Here is a 15,439-nt window from a genome sequence, read left to right as displayed (position 1 = left end):
AACACCACCCGCCGCCTCACACCCTAGCAGGACACACGCCTCACATTTTTACATCACTTATGTCACCAAAATATACATTGTACTGTGGAACCTTCCAACAAATAGTCACCTATTGTTCCACCATTTATAAATAATACTACCTATTACGCATTTACATCCCGGGCAACGCCGGGTCTCTCAGCTAGTCCTTCATAAATCCCTGCTGACTATTACTAATAATTTTGTTTTCCATTAGATATTCCTGAATATTATCCCGTATGAAACTTTCAATTAGCTTCCCCACTATTGAAGTCAGGCTTACAGGTCTGTAATTTCCCGGTTGTGATCTAGCTCCCTTTTTAAATATAGGCACCACATTTGCTTTACGCCAATCTTGTGATATTGAGCCTGTGGAAATGGAGTCCTTGAATATTAAATATAATGGTTTGGCGGGATTTTAGAGTCCCTTTGGCCTGTATATTCGTCTCCGTTTTTTATAACCAGCAACAACATTTAACATTTCTAGTCCCCCGGTGGGGCACATTTAACCGTTCTGTTTTTCTCTCTGTCCCAGGGAGGGAAAGGGGCGGGGGGGGGCCTGTGTGGGGAGGGAAAGGGTGGGGGGAGGGAAAGGGGGGAGGGGTGGGGTGGACTTGGGGGTGGAGGGGGGGTAAGGGAAGATGGGCGGGAGGGGGGGGTGGGGGGCGTGTGTGGAGGGGGGAAGGGTAGGGGTGGGGGGGGTAGGGGGGGGGAATACACAGTGGAGAATCATTTCACATTTGCATACAGCTCTGGTTGTAAAACAACGTGTGTTTTTGGCTGTGGTGAGAGACCCGCATATTGATTTGAGGGGTTTCAGAGGTCTTTTGACCGTTACATTCAACATCGCTTTTTATAACCATCCACATCAGATTACTTGTCTATTTCTCCAGTGGGACACAGTAAGCCAAAAAAAAAATAATAATAATGGGGGGGGGGGGGGGGGGGAATGGGAGGGGGATATATAGTTAAAAATCGTTTTGCACATTTATATATGACTTCTGAGCATTGAAACAGCGTACATTTTTGGTTATAATGGCGGGCCCGCATATTGATGTGAGGGATTTTAGAGTCCATTTAGCCTATACATTCACGTCTGGTTTTTTTATAATCAACAACATTTAACATTTCCGTTATACAGATAGCATGTCTATTTCTCCAGCGGGGCACAGTAAGCCATTTCATTATGTTCCCAGTTGCGCATGGGATGGGAGTTTCGTCTGGGGGGTCTTTTGACTTTTGCCTATGTGAGTTGATCCCTTCGGGGGTAAAGGGGGGGGGAGGGGAGGGGGAGGACGGGGGGTACCTACGTTGTTTTGGTTTTGTGCAGCTAGGGGCCGCTTAGTTTAGTGGTCTTGATGTTGTTTTTAAGGGTGTTATGGAGTAAACATTTTTGCTGCAGCTTTTGTACAGGGCGCTGCGTGTGGATTACAACTGTGTTACCGGCCTTGCTCTTTATGTGTAGTTGCATGTGTACCCTGGGGGAGAAAAAAAAGGGGGGGGGATGGGGGGGAACATGAGTCCTCAGGGGGGGGCCAGCTTAGTACACATGTAGTCCCAACAGTTCTGCTATCTGGGGTCCCGTTGTGTCTGGGCAGACCAGTGGTGGACGGGCAAGTAGTATGCTCGGCCCAGGGCCCCATCATGGTGACTATGGGGAGTGACTGAATGCTTCGCCATTTTACAGGCTCGCGGACTCGCGTTGGGCGTTTGTCTCTTTTAATGTTCTGGTGACTAGTTTTACGGGGCGCTGTACTCACGGTTAGGATGAGAAGCCAGTCCGCAGTCCCCGCTTCTCAGTCACATACCTCAGGGGGTGCTTGCGCCGTGTCTTTTACTTTTGATCATCCCAGGGAGTTCTCCCCCCGCGGATGGCGGAGGGAAGAGACAGGGAGGGGGAGGACAGGTAACACGGGGGGCAGGTAGCGGCTTTCTCCCAGCCGCTCTCCTCTCCTGCGTGTCAAGCAGGCGACTTCCTCCTTCCGATCTCCCCCGCGGGTTGGTTTCAAGTAGCTGTGTCTGGGCTCCGGGGAACTCCGGGGAACTCCTGGGTGTGGTGGCGGCGGCCATCTTCGTTCCGCGTTCTTTTAACTGCCGATCTGGGAGCGGTGGGGGTCTGTCGCAGGCGACTGTGGGGCTTGCTTCGGGGGTTCTTGCTTCCGTGGGTTCGCTGTAGTCCTGGCTTGCATCTGTTTCCGTTGGATTTTTCCCGGGGACTTGTGGAATCCGCTGTCAGTATGGCAGGGTAGAGTTTTGCTGGGGAGAAACTTTCAACTGGGGTCGGGAGAACACAGGTAAGTTGTGGTATCTTTATCTTTGTGTTTGTTGTTGTCTTTGGCCAGCTAGCCGCTGCGATGCCCTGACTATGGGCTCTTCGGTGTCCCGGCTGGGGGTCCCGGATATATCTGTGTCCCATGCTGGAGGGGGGTCGAGGCCTATAGCTTTGGCCAGTCGGGTCATCTCTGTGGGGTGTCTTATTGCGTGAAATTTCCCGTTTCGGATCACCATTAATTTGAAAGGGAAGCCCCATTTATATTTTATTCCCTGGTCTCGCATCAATTTGGTTAATGGCTGTAGTTCTCGCCGCTTGTCTACAGAAAGCTTAGATAGGTCGTTATATACCTGGAGGTGATCATCCCGGAATGTGATGGGTTCCTTCTCCCTGCTGGCCCTCATGATTTTTTCTTTTACTGTATACCGGTGGAGGCGCGCTATGACATCTCTTGTTTTATTTGGGTCAACTCCCCACATTAACGGAGGAGGAAAACACAGTCCTCAATGCTGAGATCACAAAAGAGGAACTGGAGGTGGCGGACAAATCATTAAAGATTACCAAATCTCCTGGCCCTGATGGTTTCACTAACGTCTACTACAAGAGATTCTTGCCCACACTATCCACGCATCTTCTAAAAACATTTAATCACTTTATGGAAGGGAAGCCTCAGACAATACTTGGAAGATAATCGATATTATCGACCATGTGCACCTCACAGGGACCAAAGCATTACTGTTAAGCCTAGACGCAGAGAAGGCGTTCGATAGAATAAACTGGCAATTCCTGGACCATACTATGCGCAAATTTGGCTTTAACGACGCATATCTGGAGGGGGTCCGTAGTCTATACCAAAACCCGTCAGCAGCAATAAAATTACCAGGGGGCAATAACCAGAGATTCGAGATTACCAACGGAACTCGACAGGGATGCCCCCTATCTCCTCTCCTTTTTGCACTTACGATAGAGCCACTGGCATCAGCAATACGACTCAATAGAGACATCCAGGGAATAGAAATTGGAAACAGGCAGCATAAAAGATCCCTATTCGCAGATGATGTCATCCTAACCCTCACTAACCCCCAAATCTCCCACCCAACCTACAAAAAGAACTCCGAGATTTTGGAAAAATCTCAGGATATAAAATAAATAACGATAAATCAGAAGCCCTGAACCTAAGCCTGCCAGAGCCAGAGGTGCAACTCCTCAAACTAAACTTTAACTATCGTTGGAGCTCCTCATGTATCAAATACTTGGGAGTCAAGATATCAAGGACCTACCAAACTTTGTATCAACATAACTATCCGGCACTGTTCCAAAAAATCAAACAAGATCTAGAGAAATGGGGAGGATACCAGATATCATGGATCGGGAGAAGGATCTCAGTTAAAATGAACATACTCCCTAGATTACTATACTATTTCCAGACTCTCCCGGTCCACATCCCTGGCTCGGAATTAAAAAACATTCAAAAACTAATTTTCCACTTTATTTGGCAAGGGAAAAAACCCAGAGTCACCAGATCGGTTCTCCTGGCCTCAAGGAGGAGAGGAGGAATGGGTGTCCCAGACATCGCAAGGTACTTCCTAGCCGCCCAATTGCGCCAGGTGGTAGTCTGGAAAGCGAACCCAAGCCAATACTGCTGGCTGGATATAGAAACACAATATGCCGGGATGCCTTCGCTGCCGGCCTGCCTTTGGTCCTTGAGTAGGGAGGACATGCAGCATTGCAAACTCAAGTTAGGTCCGAGGAGACACACCTGGGAGAGCTGGGTGAAAAGCAAACTCAAATTTAAGCTCACTACACCTAAATCTCAACTAATTCCAATTCATAACAATCCGAAATTTCCCCCTGGATGTGAGCCCAGACAATTCGATCAGTTTAAAACAAAAAATATCAGAGCGATTGCCGACCTCCTGAGCTTCGAGAAGTTCCTGAGCTTCCAAAATCTTCAAACCAAATATGAAATGGTAGGACTAAACGTTTTTAAGTACCTACAAATTCGGCACTTCACTCAAACATTATCCCCAACGTTGGAATTTCCCCCTCTCACAGGGTTTCAAACGGCTCTGTAGGGAAACAGGCCATCAACGAGGTCTAATAACACAAATCTACGCAGAGTTAGAGAGGGCCACGGAAGCCCCCACACACGACTATATGCTGCACTGGGCAGCAGAATTGGATATAGTTATAGACCGAGAGGACTGGGAAAGTATTTGGGAAAATGCCTCAGGAACTTCTATATGTACCACAATCAAAGAAAATATATATAAAATTCTGTTCCGCTGGTATCTTACCCCAGTTAGAATAAATCAAATTTACCCCCTGGCATCTGACCTATGTTGGAGAGGCTGCGGTCAAAAGGGGGACATGACCCACATCTGGTGGACATGTCCGGAAATTCAGAAGTACTGGGAAATGACACAAAAATTAATAGAAGAGGTCACCGACCTCACAATACCCATTGACCCGTTGACCTACCTGTTGGCCAGGCCCTTTGATTACCTGGACCGCCCAACAGGAAAATTAGTCTCCTTCATTCTTACGGCGGCTAGATGTGCGGTGGCTGCTGCCTGGAAGAAAGTGTCTCCCCCCTCAAAACAAACAATAATAAAAAGGGTGCAAGAAGTGATGGACATGGAGAGACTATCCGCCTTCCTGAAAAAGTCTACTACCTCATACAATAATACTTGGGACCCCTGGCAAACCCATATGGCGCTTCTTCGTCGAAATGCCCCTTAACAGGTTAGAGGAACATAGGATACCAAAACCCAAACCAGAGTTGTCAAGGAGAGGGGGAACAAGACCTCCCCCCACTACACCCCCCTCCCCCCCTCCTCCCCCCCTTCTCCCCCTACTACACCCCCCTCGCCACCCTCCCTCCCCTCCCAGCTCCTTTTCTGTTTCTATACTCACATAGCCCCGGCAGACCAGATAAGGTCAGGGGGACGTTGAGTCTCTTCTCTCCTCTTCCCAGTTAAAAAAAAAATGGAAAAATGTGTATTAGGTTTTTATACTGCTTGTACTACCAATACTCCTGCGGCACTACAATTGAAACTGATTCTTCCCTGGTAAACGCAGAGGTAAAGAACTTGTTTAATACCTCTGCTCTTTATCTCCAATAATCTGCCTGATCATCTCATATGGAAAGGGTCCTATATTTTCTTTTCTGATTTTTTTTTTTTTTTGTTTCAAATTTTTTATTGTTTTACATAGTTACATAGTAGATGAGGTTGAAAAAAGACTTCCGTCCATCAAGTTCAACCTATGCTAAATTTAGACAACAGATACTTTATCCTATATATATACTTATTGATCCAGAGGAAGGCAAACAAAAAACCCCATTAAGGGGAAAAAATAATTCCTTCCTGACTCCAAGAATTGGCAATCGGATTAATCCCTGGATCAACATCCTTCCCATGTATACTTATTTGGTATATCCCTGTATACCTTTCCCATCTAAAAAGATGTCCAACCTTTTTTTGAACAAATCTATTGTATCTGCCATCACAGTCTCCATGGGTAATGAATTCCACATTTTAACTGCCCTTACTGTAAAGAAGCCTTTCCTTTGTTGCTGGTGAAATGTCCTTTCCTCCAACCTTAATGGATGGCCCGAGTCCTTTGTACTGCCCGTGGGATGAACAGTTCTTTTGAAAGCTCCTTGTATTGTCCCTGAATATATTTCTATATAGTTATCATATCTCCTCTTAGACGCCTCTTTTCTAATGTAAATAAATCTAATTTAGCTAGCCTCTCCTCATAAGTTAGAATGTCCATCCCCTTTATTAATTTGGTGGCTCTTCTCTGCACTCTCTAGTTCCATAATGTCTTCTCTTAGGATTGGTGCCCAAAATTGTACTCCATATTCAAGGTGTGGTCTTACTAATGCTTTGTAAAGGGGCATAATTATGTTTACTTCCCTTTCATACATTGCCCGTTTGATGCAAGATACGATCTTGTTTGCCTTTGCAGCTACTGCATGACATTGAGCACTATTTCTAAGCCTGCTGTCTACAAGCACTCCTAAATCCTTCTCCATCAAGGATTCCCCCAATATATCTCCATTTAATTTGTAAGTCGCCTTTTTATTCTTGTACCCCAAATGCATAACCTTACATTTATCTGTATTAAACCTCATCTGCCATTTACCTGCCCACGTTTCCAGTCTCTCCAAGTGCTTCTGAAGAGAAATTACATCCTGCTCTGATTCTATTACCTTACACAATTTAGTATCATCAGCAAAGATGGAGACTTTGCTCTCGATCCCAACCTCAAGGTCATTAATAAACAAGTTAAAAATTCCCAGTACCGATCCTTGAGGTACTCCACTCACGACTTTAGCCCAACCTGAAAAAGTTCCATTTATGACAACCCTCTGTTGTCTGTCCTTTAACCAGTTTTCAATCCAGGTGCATATATTTTTACTGAGTCCAACTTTCTTTATTTTGTACACCAACCTCTTGTGTGAAACCGTATCAAAAGCCTTTGCAAAATCTAAGTAGACCACATCAACTGCATTACCCTGGTCTAAATTCCTACTTACCTCCTCAAAGAAACAAATAAGGTTAGTTTGGCAAGATCTATCCTTCATAAATCCATGCTGACTATTACTAATAATTTTGTTTTCCATTAGATATTCCTGAATATTATCCCGCATTAAACCTTCAAGTAGTTTCCCTACTATTGAAGTCAGGCTTACAGGTCTGTAATTTCCCGGTTGTGATCTAGCTCCCTTTTTAAATATAGGCACCACATCTGCTTTACGCCAATCTTGTGGTACTGAGCCTGTGGAAATGGAGTCCTTGAATATTAAATATAATGGTTTTGCTATTACTGAGCTTAACTCCTTGAGAACTCTTGGATGTTTGCCATCGGGGCCAGGTGCCTTATTTACTTTAATTTTTTCAAGTCGCTTATGAACTTCTTCCTCAGTTAACCAATTGTTCATTAATATGGAGGTTGTGGCTTCCTCCTGCGGCACTACTATTGAACTTGATTCTTCCCTGGTAAACACAGAGGCAAAGAATTTGTTTAATACCTCAGCTTTTTCCTTATCTCCAATAATCTGCCTACCCATCTCACACTGAAAGGGCCCTATATTTTCTTTTCTTATTTTTTGTTAGTAAGGTACTGTACTTAAAGAACTTTTTAGGGTTGACCTTACTTTCTATTGCAATCCTTTTTTCATTATCCATTTTTGCTCATTTGATTGCCCTTTTGCAATTTTTGTTACATTCCTTATAATTCTGATACGATGTCTCTGTCCCTTCTGACTTAAAGAATCTAAACGCCTTCCTCTTCTTGTCCATTTCCCCCCCTACCTGTTTATTTAGCCACATTGGTTTTGACTTATTTCTTTTATACTTATTACCCAAGGGTATACACTGATAAGTGTGCTTTTCTAACAATGTTTTTAAAGACTGCCCATTTATCTTCTACATTTTCCCTGCAAAAACATCATCCCATTGTATTACTACTAGATTTGACCTCAGTTTATTAAAATCTGCCTTTCCAAAGTTGAAGGTCTTTTGTTGAACCCAAGTAATCTGTTTTTTGATAATTTATTTCAAATGAGACCATGTTATGATCACTGTTACCCAAATGTTCCAGGACTTGAATATCTGTTATTACTTCTACATTGTTTGATATGACCAAATCCAGAACTGCCCCTCTCCTGGTTGGTTCCTCAATAATTTGGGTCATATAATTGTCTTTAAGCACCCCCAAAAACCTGTTGCCTTTTGTTGTAACGCTAATCTCATTGCCCCAGTCTATGTCTGGATAATTAAAATCCCCCATTATGCAAACATGACCCAGTTTTGATGCCTTCTCCATTTGCAAAAGTATTTTAGCTTCCTCAATCTCGCAGATATTTGGTGGTTTATTGCATATTCCCACAAACATTTTCTTTATACTTTTACCTCCACTGCTAATTTCTATCCACAAAGTCTCTACATTTTCATCATTCCCTTCATAGACATCATCCCTTATAATAGGTTTTAGATCCGGTTTAACATATAAACATACTCCACCTCCCCTTCTATTTGTTCGATCCTTCCGAAAAAGAGAATAACCCTCTAAATTAACTGTCCAGTCATGAGTTTCATCCCACCATGTTTCAGTAATGCCTATGATATCATACTGCTCCCTTGCAGCTATTAATTAAAGTTCCCCCATTTTATCTGTCAGGCTTCTTGCATTAGCAAGCATGCATTTAAGTTTTTTTTCAGCCTGTACTATTATCTTACCTGCTCCTTCCTTTCTGCTCCCACTTCGTTTAGTCTTTAGAAGTTTTCTAGTATTATCTGTATTTACTATGGGTGTCTCAATGCTTGTCAAACTTGCACTTGCCCCCATTCTACCTCCATACCACCTGTATCCTCATCTATTCCATTTAGTTCATTATCTGTTTCATTCCCCTCCCCCCTCCATCCTAGTTTAAAATCTCCTCCAACCTGTTTAGCATTCTCCCCCCTAGCACAGAAGATCCCTCTTCATTGAGGTGCAATCCGTCCCTAGAATAAAGATGGCACCTCTCAGAAAAGGAGTCCCATGATAGGTAGGCTGGGGTTCCCAGTATTGGATTCATAGAATAGGTAGGCTGGGCTTCCCAGTATTAGGTACATAGGATAGGTAGGCTGGGGTTCCCAGTATTGGATACATAGGATAGGTAGGCTGGGGTTCCCAGTATTAGATACATAGGGTAGGTAGGCTGGGGTTCCCAGTATTAGATACATAGGATAGGTAGGCTGGGGTTCCCAGTTTTAGATACATAGGATAGGCAGGCTGGGGTTCCCAGTATTAGATACATAGGATATGTATGCTGGGGTTCCCAGTATTAGATACATAGGATAGGCAGGCTGGGGTTCCCAGTATTAGATACATAGGATAGGTAGGCTGGGGTTCCCAGTATTAGATACATAGGATAGGTAGGCTGGGGTTCCCAGTATTAGATACATAGGATAGGTAGGCTGGGGTTCCCAGTATTAGATACATAGGATAGATAGGCTGGGGTTCCCAGTATTAGATACATAGGATAGCTTGGCTGGGGTTCCCCGTATTAGATACATAGGATATGTATGCTGGGGTTCCCAGTATTAGATACATAGGATAGGTAGGCTGGGGTTCCCAGTATTAGATACATAGGGTAGGTAGGCTGGGGTTCCCAGTATTAGATACATGGGATAGGCTGGGGTTCCCAGTATTAGATACATAGGATAGGTAGGCTGGGGTTCCCAGTATTAGATACATAGGATAGGCTGGGGTTCCCAGTATTAGATACATAGGGTAGGTAGGCTGGGGTTCCCAGTATTAGATACATAGGATAGGCTGGGGTTCCCAGTATTAGATACATAGGATATGTATGCTGGGGTTCCCAGTTTTAGATACATAGGATAGGCAGGCTGGGGTTCCCAGTATTAGATACATAGGATAGGTAGGCTGGGGTTCCCAGTATTAGATACATAGGATAGGCAGGCTGGGGTTCCCAGTTTTAGATACATAGGATAGGTAGGCTGGGGTTCCCAGTATTAGATACATAGGATAGGTAGGCTGGGGTTCCCAGTATTAGATACATAGGATAGGTAGGCTGGGGTTCCCAGTATTAGATACATAGGGTAGGTAGGCTGGGGTACCCAGTATTAGATACATAGGATAGGTAGGCTGGGGTTCCCAGTTTTAGATACATAGGATAGTTAGGCTGGGGTTCCCAGTTTTAGATACATAGGATAGGTAGGCTGGGGTTCCCAGTTTTAGTTACATAGGATAGGCAGGCTGGGGTTCCCAGTATTAGATACATAGGATAGGTAGGCTGGGGTTCCCAGTACTAGATACATAGGATAGGCAGGCTGGGGTTCCCAGTATTAGATACATAGGATAGGTAGGCTGGGGTTCCTAGTATTAGATACATAGGATAGGTAGGCTGGGGTTCCCAGTATTAGATACATAGGATAGGTAGGCTGGGGTTCCCAGTATTAGATACATAGGGTAGGTAGGCTGGGGTTCCCAGTATTAGATACATAGGATAGGTAGGCTGGGGTTCCCAGTATTAGATACATAGGATAGGTAGGCTGAGGTTCCCAGTATTAGATACATAGGATAGGTAGACTGGGGTTCCCAGTATTAGATACATAGGGTAGGTAGGCTGGGGTTCCCAGTATTAGATACATAGGATAGGTAGGCTGGGGTTCCCAGTATTAGGATAGGTAGGCTGGGGTTCCCAGTATTAGGATAGGTAGGCTGGGGTTCCCAGTATTAGATACATAGGATAGCTAGGCTGGGGTTCCCAGTATTAGATAGGATAGGTAGGCTGGGGTTCCCAGTATTAGATAGGATAGGTAGGCTGGGGTTCCCAGTATTAGATACATAGGATAGGTAGGCTGGGGTTCCCAGTATTAGATATATAGGCTGGGTAGGCTGGGGTTCCCAGTATTAGATACATAGGATATGTATGCTGGGGTTCCCAGTATTAGATACATAGGATAGGTAGGCTGGGATTCCCAGTATTAGATACATAGGATAGGTAGGCTGGGGTTCCCAGTATTAGATACATAGGATAGGTAGGCTGGGGTTCCCAGTATTAGATACATAGGATAGGTAGGCTGGGGCTCCCAGTATTAGATACATAGGGTAGGTAGGCTGGGGTTCCCAGTATTAGATGCATAGGATAGGCAGGCTGGGGTTCCCAGTATTAGATACATAGGATAGGTAGGCTGGGGTTCCCAGTATTAGATACATAGGATAGGCGGGCTGGGGTTCCCAGTATTAGATACATAGGATATGTATGCTGGGGTTCCCAGTATTAGATACATAGGATAGGTTGGCTGGGGTTCCCAGTATTAGATACATAGGATATGCAGGCTGGGGTTCCCAGTATTAGATACATAGGATAGGTAGGCTGGGGTTCCCAGTATTAGATACATAGGATAGGTAGGCTGGGGTTCCCAGTATTAGATACATAGGATAGGTAGGCTGGGGTTCCCAGTATTAGATACATAGGATAGGTAGGCTGAGGTTCCCAGTATTAGATACATAGGATAGGTAGGCTGGGGTTCCCAGTATTAGATACATAGGCTGGGTAGGCTGGGGTTCCCAGTATTAGATACATAGGATAGGTAGGCTGGGGTTCCCAGTATTAGATACATAGGATAGGTAGGCTGGGGTTCCCAGTGTTAGATACATAGGATAGGTAGGCTGGGGTTCCCAGTATTAGATACATAGGATAGGTAGGCTGGGGTTCCCAGTATTAGATACATAGGGTAGGTAGGCTGGGGTTCCCAGTATTAGATACATAGGATAGGTAGGCTGGGGTTCCCAGTATTAGATACATAGGATAGGTAGGCTGAGGTTCCCAGTATTAGATACATAGGATAGGTAGGCTGGGGTTCCCAGTATTAGATACATAGGCTGGGTATGCTGGGGTTCCCAGTATTAGATACATAGGATAGGTAGGCTGGGGTTCCCAGTATTAGATACATAGGATAGGTAGGCTGGGGTTCCCAGTGTTAGATACATAGGATAGGTAGGCTGGGGTTCCCAGTATTAGATACATAGGATAGGTAGGCTGGGGTTCCCAGTATTAGATACATAGGATAGGTAGGCTGGGGTTCCCAGTATTAGATACATAGGATAGGTAGGCTGGGGTTCCCAGTATTAGATACATAGGATAGGTAGGCTGGGGTTCCCAGTATTAGATACATAGGATAGGTAGGCTGAGGTTCTCAGAAGTCAGAACTTAATTTGCAATGTTCCTCAGTGCCTTAAAGTTAGCACACCGTGGCATATACAGAGGCTGGTGCCGTGTCTGTTAGTTGGAATTACAGCTGCATCTTCATGTGTTTTAGTATTCATTTGTTACTAACCCCATAGACATATCTGAATGGTGGCCTCATAGTCAACATTTGTAGCACACTAATATTTATTAGGATTGAAAGCTTCAAATGGATTTGATATTGATTTTAGGGAAAGCAGTTCTGTAAAGAAAATCTCCCTTTTGCACCCATTATGTGGCATTATTTCCAGTATAGAAAATGTGAGCTGTTTGTGTTCATTCCCATAGATGTCAAATAGTGCATATAATCTCACCTCTTTACTGTGCAGCCGTATTCACAAGCAGGACAAAAGTTACACGCCCGCTCATAAAAAGGGGAAATAAAAGGTGGAAATGTGTTGCCACTTCTTAGCAAACTTTCCTTTCACACAACGTAATCCACATTGTGTCCTTCGCTCTCCTTGTATTCCGCTGATCCCAGGTAATTGCACAGGTAATTAATTGCAATTGTGTGAATATTCAGCGGTGTATTGGTACCTTGTTTTATGGCGATAAAATATTTCTGCAGATGCTTGGAATCTTTACTTTCTGTTTGTGATGTTTAATGAGGTCGGCAATCTGCTGACCTTCAGATTTTTTTACCAAACTCCCTCGTGATCCATCGTTATATTTTACAGTTCTATTTGGGAATAGAAGGGACGTAATGAAACGGAGGTGTGACACCTTCAGGTATTTGGGAATAGAAGGGACGTAATGAAACGGAGGTGTGACACCTTCAGGTATTTGGGAATAGAAGGGACGTAATGAAACGGAGGTGTGACACCTTCAGATATTTGGGAATAGAAGGGACGTAATGAAACGGAAGTGTGACACCTTCAGGTATTTGGGAATAGAAGGGACGTAATGAAACGGAGGTGTGACACCTTCAGGTATTTGGGAATAGATGGGACGTAATGAAACGGAAGTGTGACACCTTCAGGTATTTGGGAATAGAAGGGACGTAATGAAACGGAGGTGTGACACCTTCAGGTATTTGGGAATAGAAGGGACGTAATGAAACGGAAGTGTGACACCTTCAGGTATTTGGGAATAGAAGGGACATAATGAAACGGAAGTGTGATACCTTCAGGTATTTGGGAATAGAAGGGACGTAATGAAACGGAGGTGTGACACCTTCAGGTATTTGGGAATAGAAGGGACATAATGAAACGGAAGTGTGACACCTTCAGGTATTTGGGAATAGAAGGGACATAATGAAACGGAAGTGGGACACCTTCAGGTATTTGGGAATAGAAGGGACGTAATGAAACGGAAGTGTGACACCTTCAGGTATTTGGGAATAGATGGGACATAAGGAAACGGAAGTGTGACACCTTCAGGTATTTGGGAATAGAAGGGACGTAATGAAACGGAAGTGGGACACCTTCAGGTATTTGGGAATAGAAGGGACGTAATGAAACGGAAGTGTGACACCTTCAGGTATTTGGGAATAGAAGGGACGTAATGAAACGGAAGTGTGACACCTTCAGGTTGTTGGGAATAGAAGGAACGTAATGAAACGGAAGTGTGACACCTTCAGGTATTTGGGAATAGAAGGGACGTAATGAAACGGAAGTGTGACACCTTCAGGTATTTGGGAATAGAAGGGACGTAATGAAACGGAAGTGTGATACCTTCAGGTATTTGGGAATAGAAGGGACGTAATGAAACGGAGGTGTGACACCTTCAGGTATTTGGGAATAGAAGGGACGTAATGAAACGGAAGTGTGACACCTTCAGGTATTTGGGAATAGATGGGACATAAGGAAACGGAAGTGTGACACCTTCAGGTATTTGGGAATAGAAGGGACGTAATGAAACGGAAGTTTGACACCTTCAGGTATTTGGGAATAGAAGGGACGTAATGAAACGGAAGTGTGACACCTTCAGGTATTTGGGAATAGAAGGGACGTAATGAAACGGAAGTGTGACACCTTCAGGTATTTGGGAATTGATGGGACGTAATGAAACGGAAGTGTGACACCTTCAGGTATTTGGGAATTGATGGGACGTAATGAAACGGAAGTGTGACACCTTCAGGTATTTGGGAATAGAAGGGACGTAATGAAACGGAAGTTTGACACCTTCAGGTATTTGGGAATAGAAGGGACGTAATGAAACGGAAGTTTGACACCTTCAGGTATTTGGGAATAGAAGGGACGTAATGAAACGGAAGTGTGACACCTTCAGGTATTTGGGAATAGATGGGACGTAATGAAATGGAAGTGTGACACCTTCAGGTATTTGGGAATAGAAGGGACGTAATGAAATGGAAGTGTGACACCTTCAGGTATTTGGGAATAGATGGGACATAAGGAAACGGAAGTGTGACACCTTCAGGTATTTGGGAGTAGATGGAACGTAATGAAACGGAAGTTTGACACCTTCAGGTATTTGGGAATAGAAGGGACGTAATGAAACGGAAGTGTGACACCTTCAGGTATTTGGGAATAGAAGGGACGTAATGAAACGGAAGTGTGACACCTTCAGGTATTTGGGAATAGAAGGGACGTAATGAAACGGAAGTGTGACACCTTCAGGTATTTGGGAGTAGATGGGACGTAATGAAACGGAAGTGTGACACCTTCAGGTATTTGGGAATAGAAGTGACGTAATGAAACGGAAGTTTGACACCTTCAGGTATTTGGGAATAGAAGGGACGTAATGAAACGGAAGTGTGACACCTTCAGGTATTTGGGAGTAGATGGGACGTAATGAAACGGAAGTGGGACACCTTCAGGTATTTGGGAGTAGATGGGACGTAATGAAACGGAAGTGGGACACCTTCAGGTATTTGGGAGTAGATGGGACGTAATGAAACGGAAGTGTGACACCTTCAGGTATTTGGGAGTAGATGGGACGTAATGAAACGGAAGTGTGACACCTTCAGGTATTTGGGAGTAGAAGGGACGTAATGAAACGGAAGTGTGACACCTTCAGGTATTTGGGAATAGAAGGGACGTAATGAAACGGAAGTGTGACACCTTCAGGTTGTTGGGAATAGAAGGAACGTAATGAAACGGAAGTGTGACACCTTCAGGTATTTGGGAATAGAAGGGACGTAATGAAACGGAAGTGTGACACCTTCAGGTATTTGGGAATAGAAGGGACGTAATGAAACGGAAGTGTGATACCTTCAGGTATTTGGGAATAGAAGGGACGTAATGAAACGGAGGTGTGACACCTTCAGGTATTTGGGAATAGATGGGACATAAGGAAACGGAAGTGTGACACCTTCAGGTATTTGGGAATAGAAGGGACGTAATGAAACGGAGGTGTGACACCTTCAGGTATTTGGGAATAGAAGTGACGTAATGAAACGGAAGTGGGACACCTTC

The 15,439-nt window shown here is 44.3% G+C and overlaps 1 protein-coding gene across 1 annotated transcript in view; it reads left to right on the top strand.

Annotated features, from left to right (window-relative positions):
* PPP6R2 (protein phosphatase 6 regulatory subunit 2) overlaps nucleotides 1-15,439 on the top strand; it is a 210,669-nt gene that overhangs the window by 418 nt on the left and 194,812 nt on the right. The gene's annotated exons all lie outside the window — the stretch shown is intronic.

Source organism: Ascaphus truei, chromosome 5 (genome assembly GCF_040206685.1).
Source record: "Ascaphus truei isolate aAscTru1 chromosome 5, aAscTru1.hap1, whole genome shotgun sequence".
NCBI classification, from domain to species: Eukaryota; Metazoa; Chordata; class Amphibia; order Anura; family Ascaphidae; genus Ascaphus; species Ascaphus truei.
This window is presented reverse-complemented; position numbering and strand designations above follow the sequence as displayed.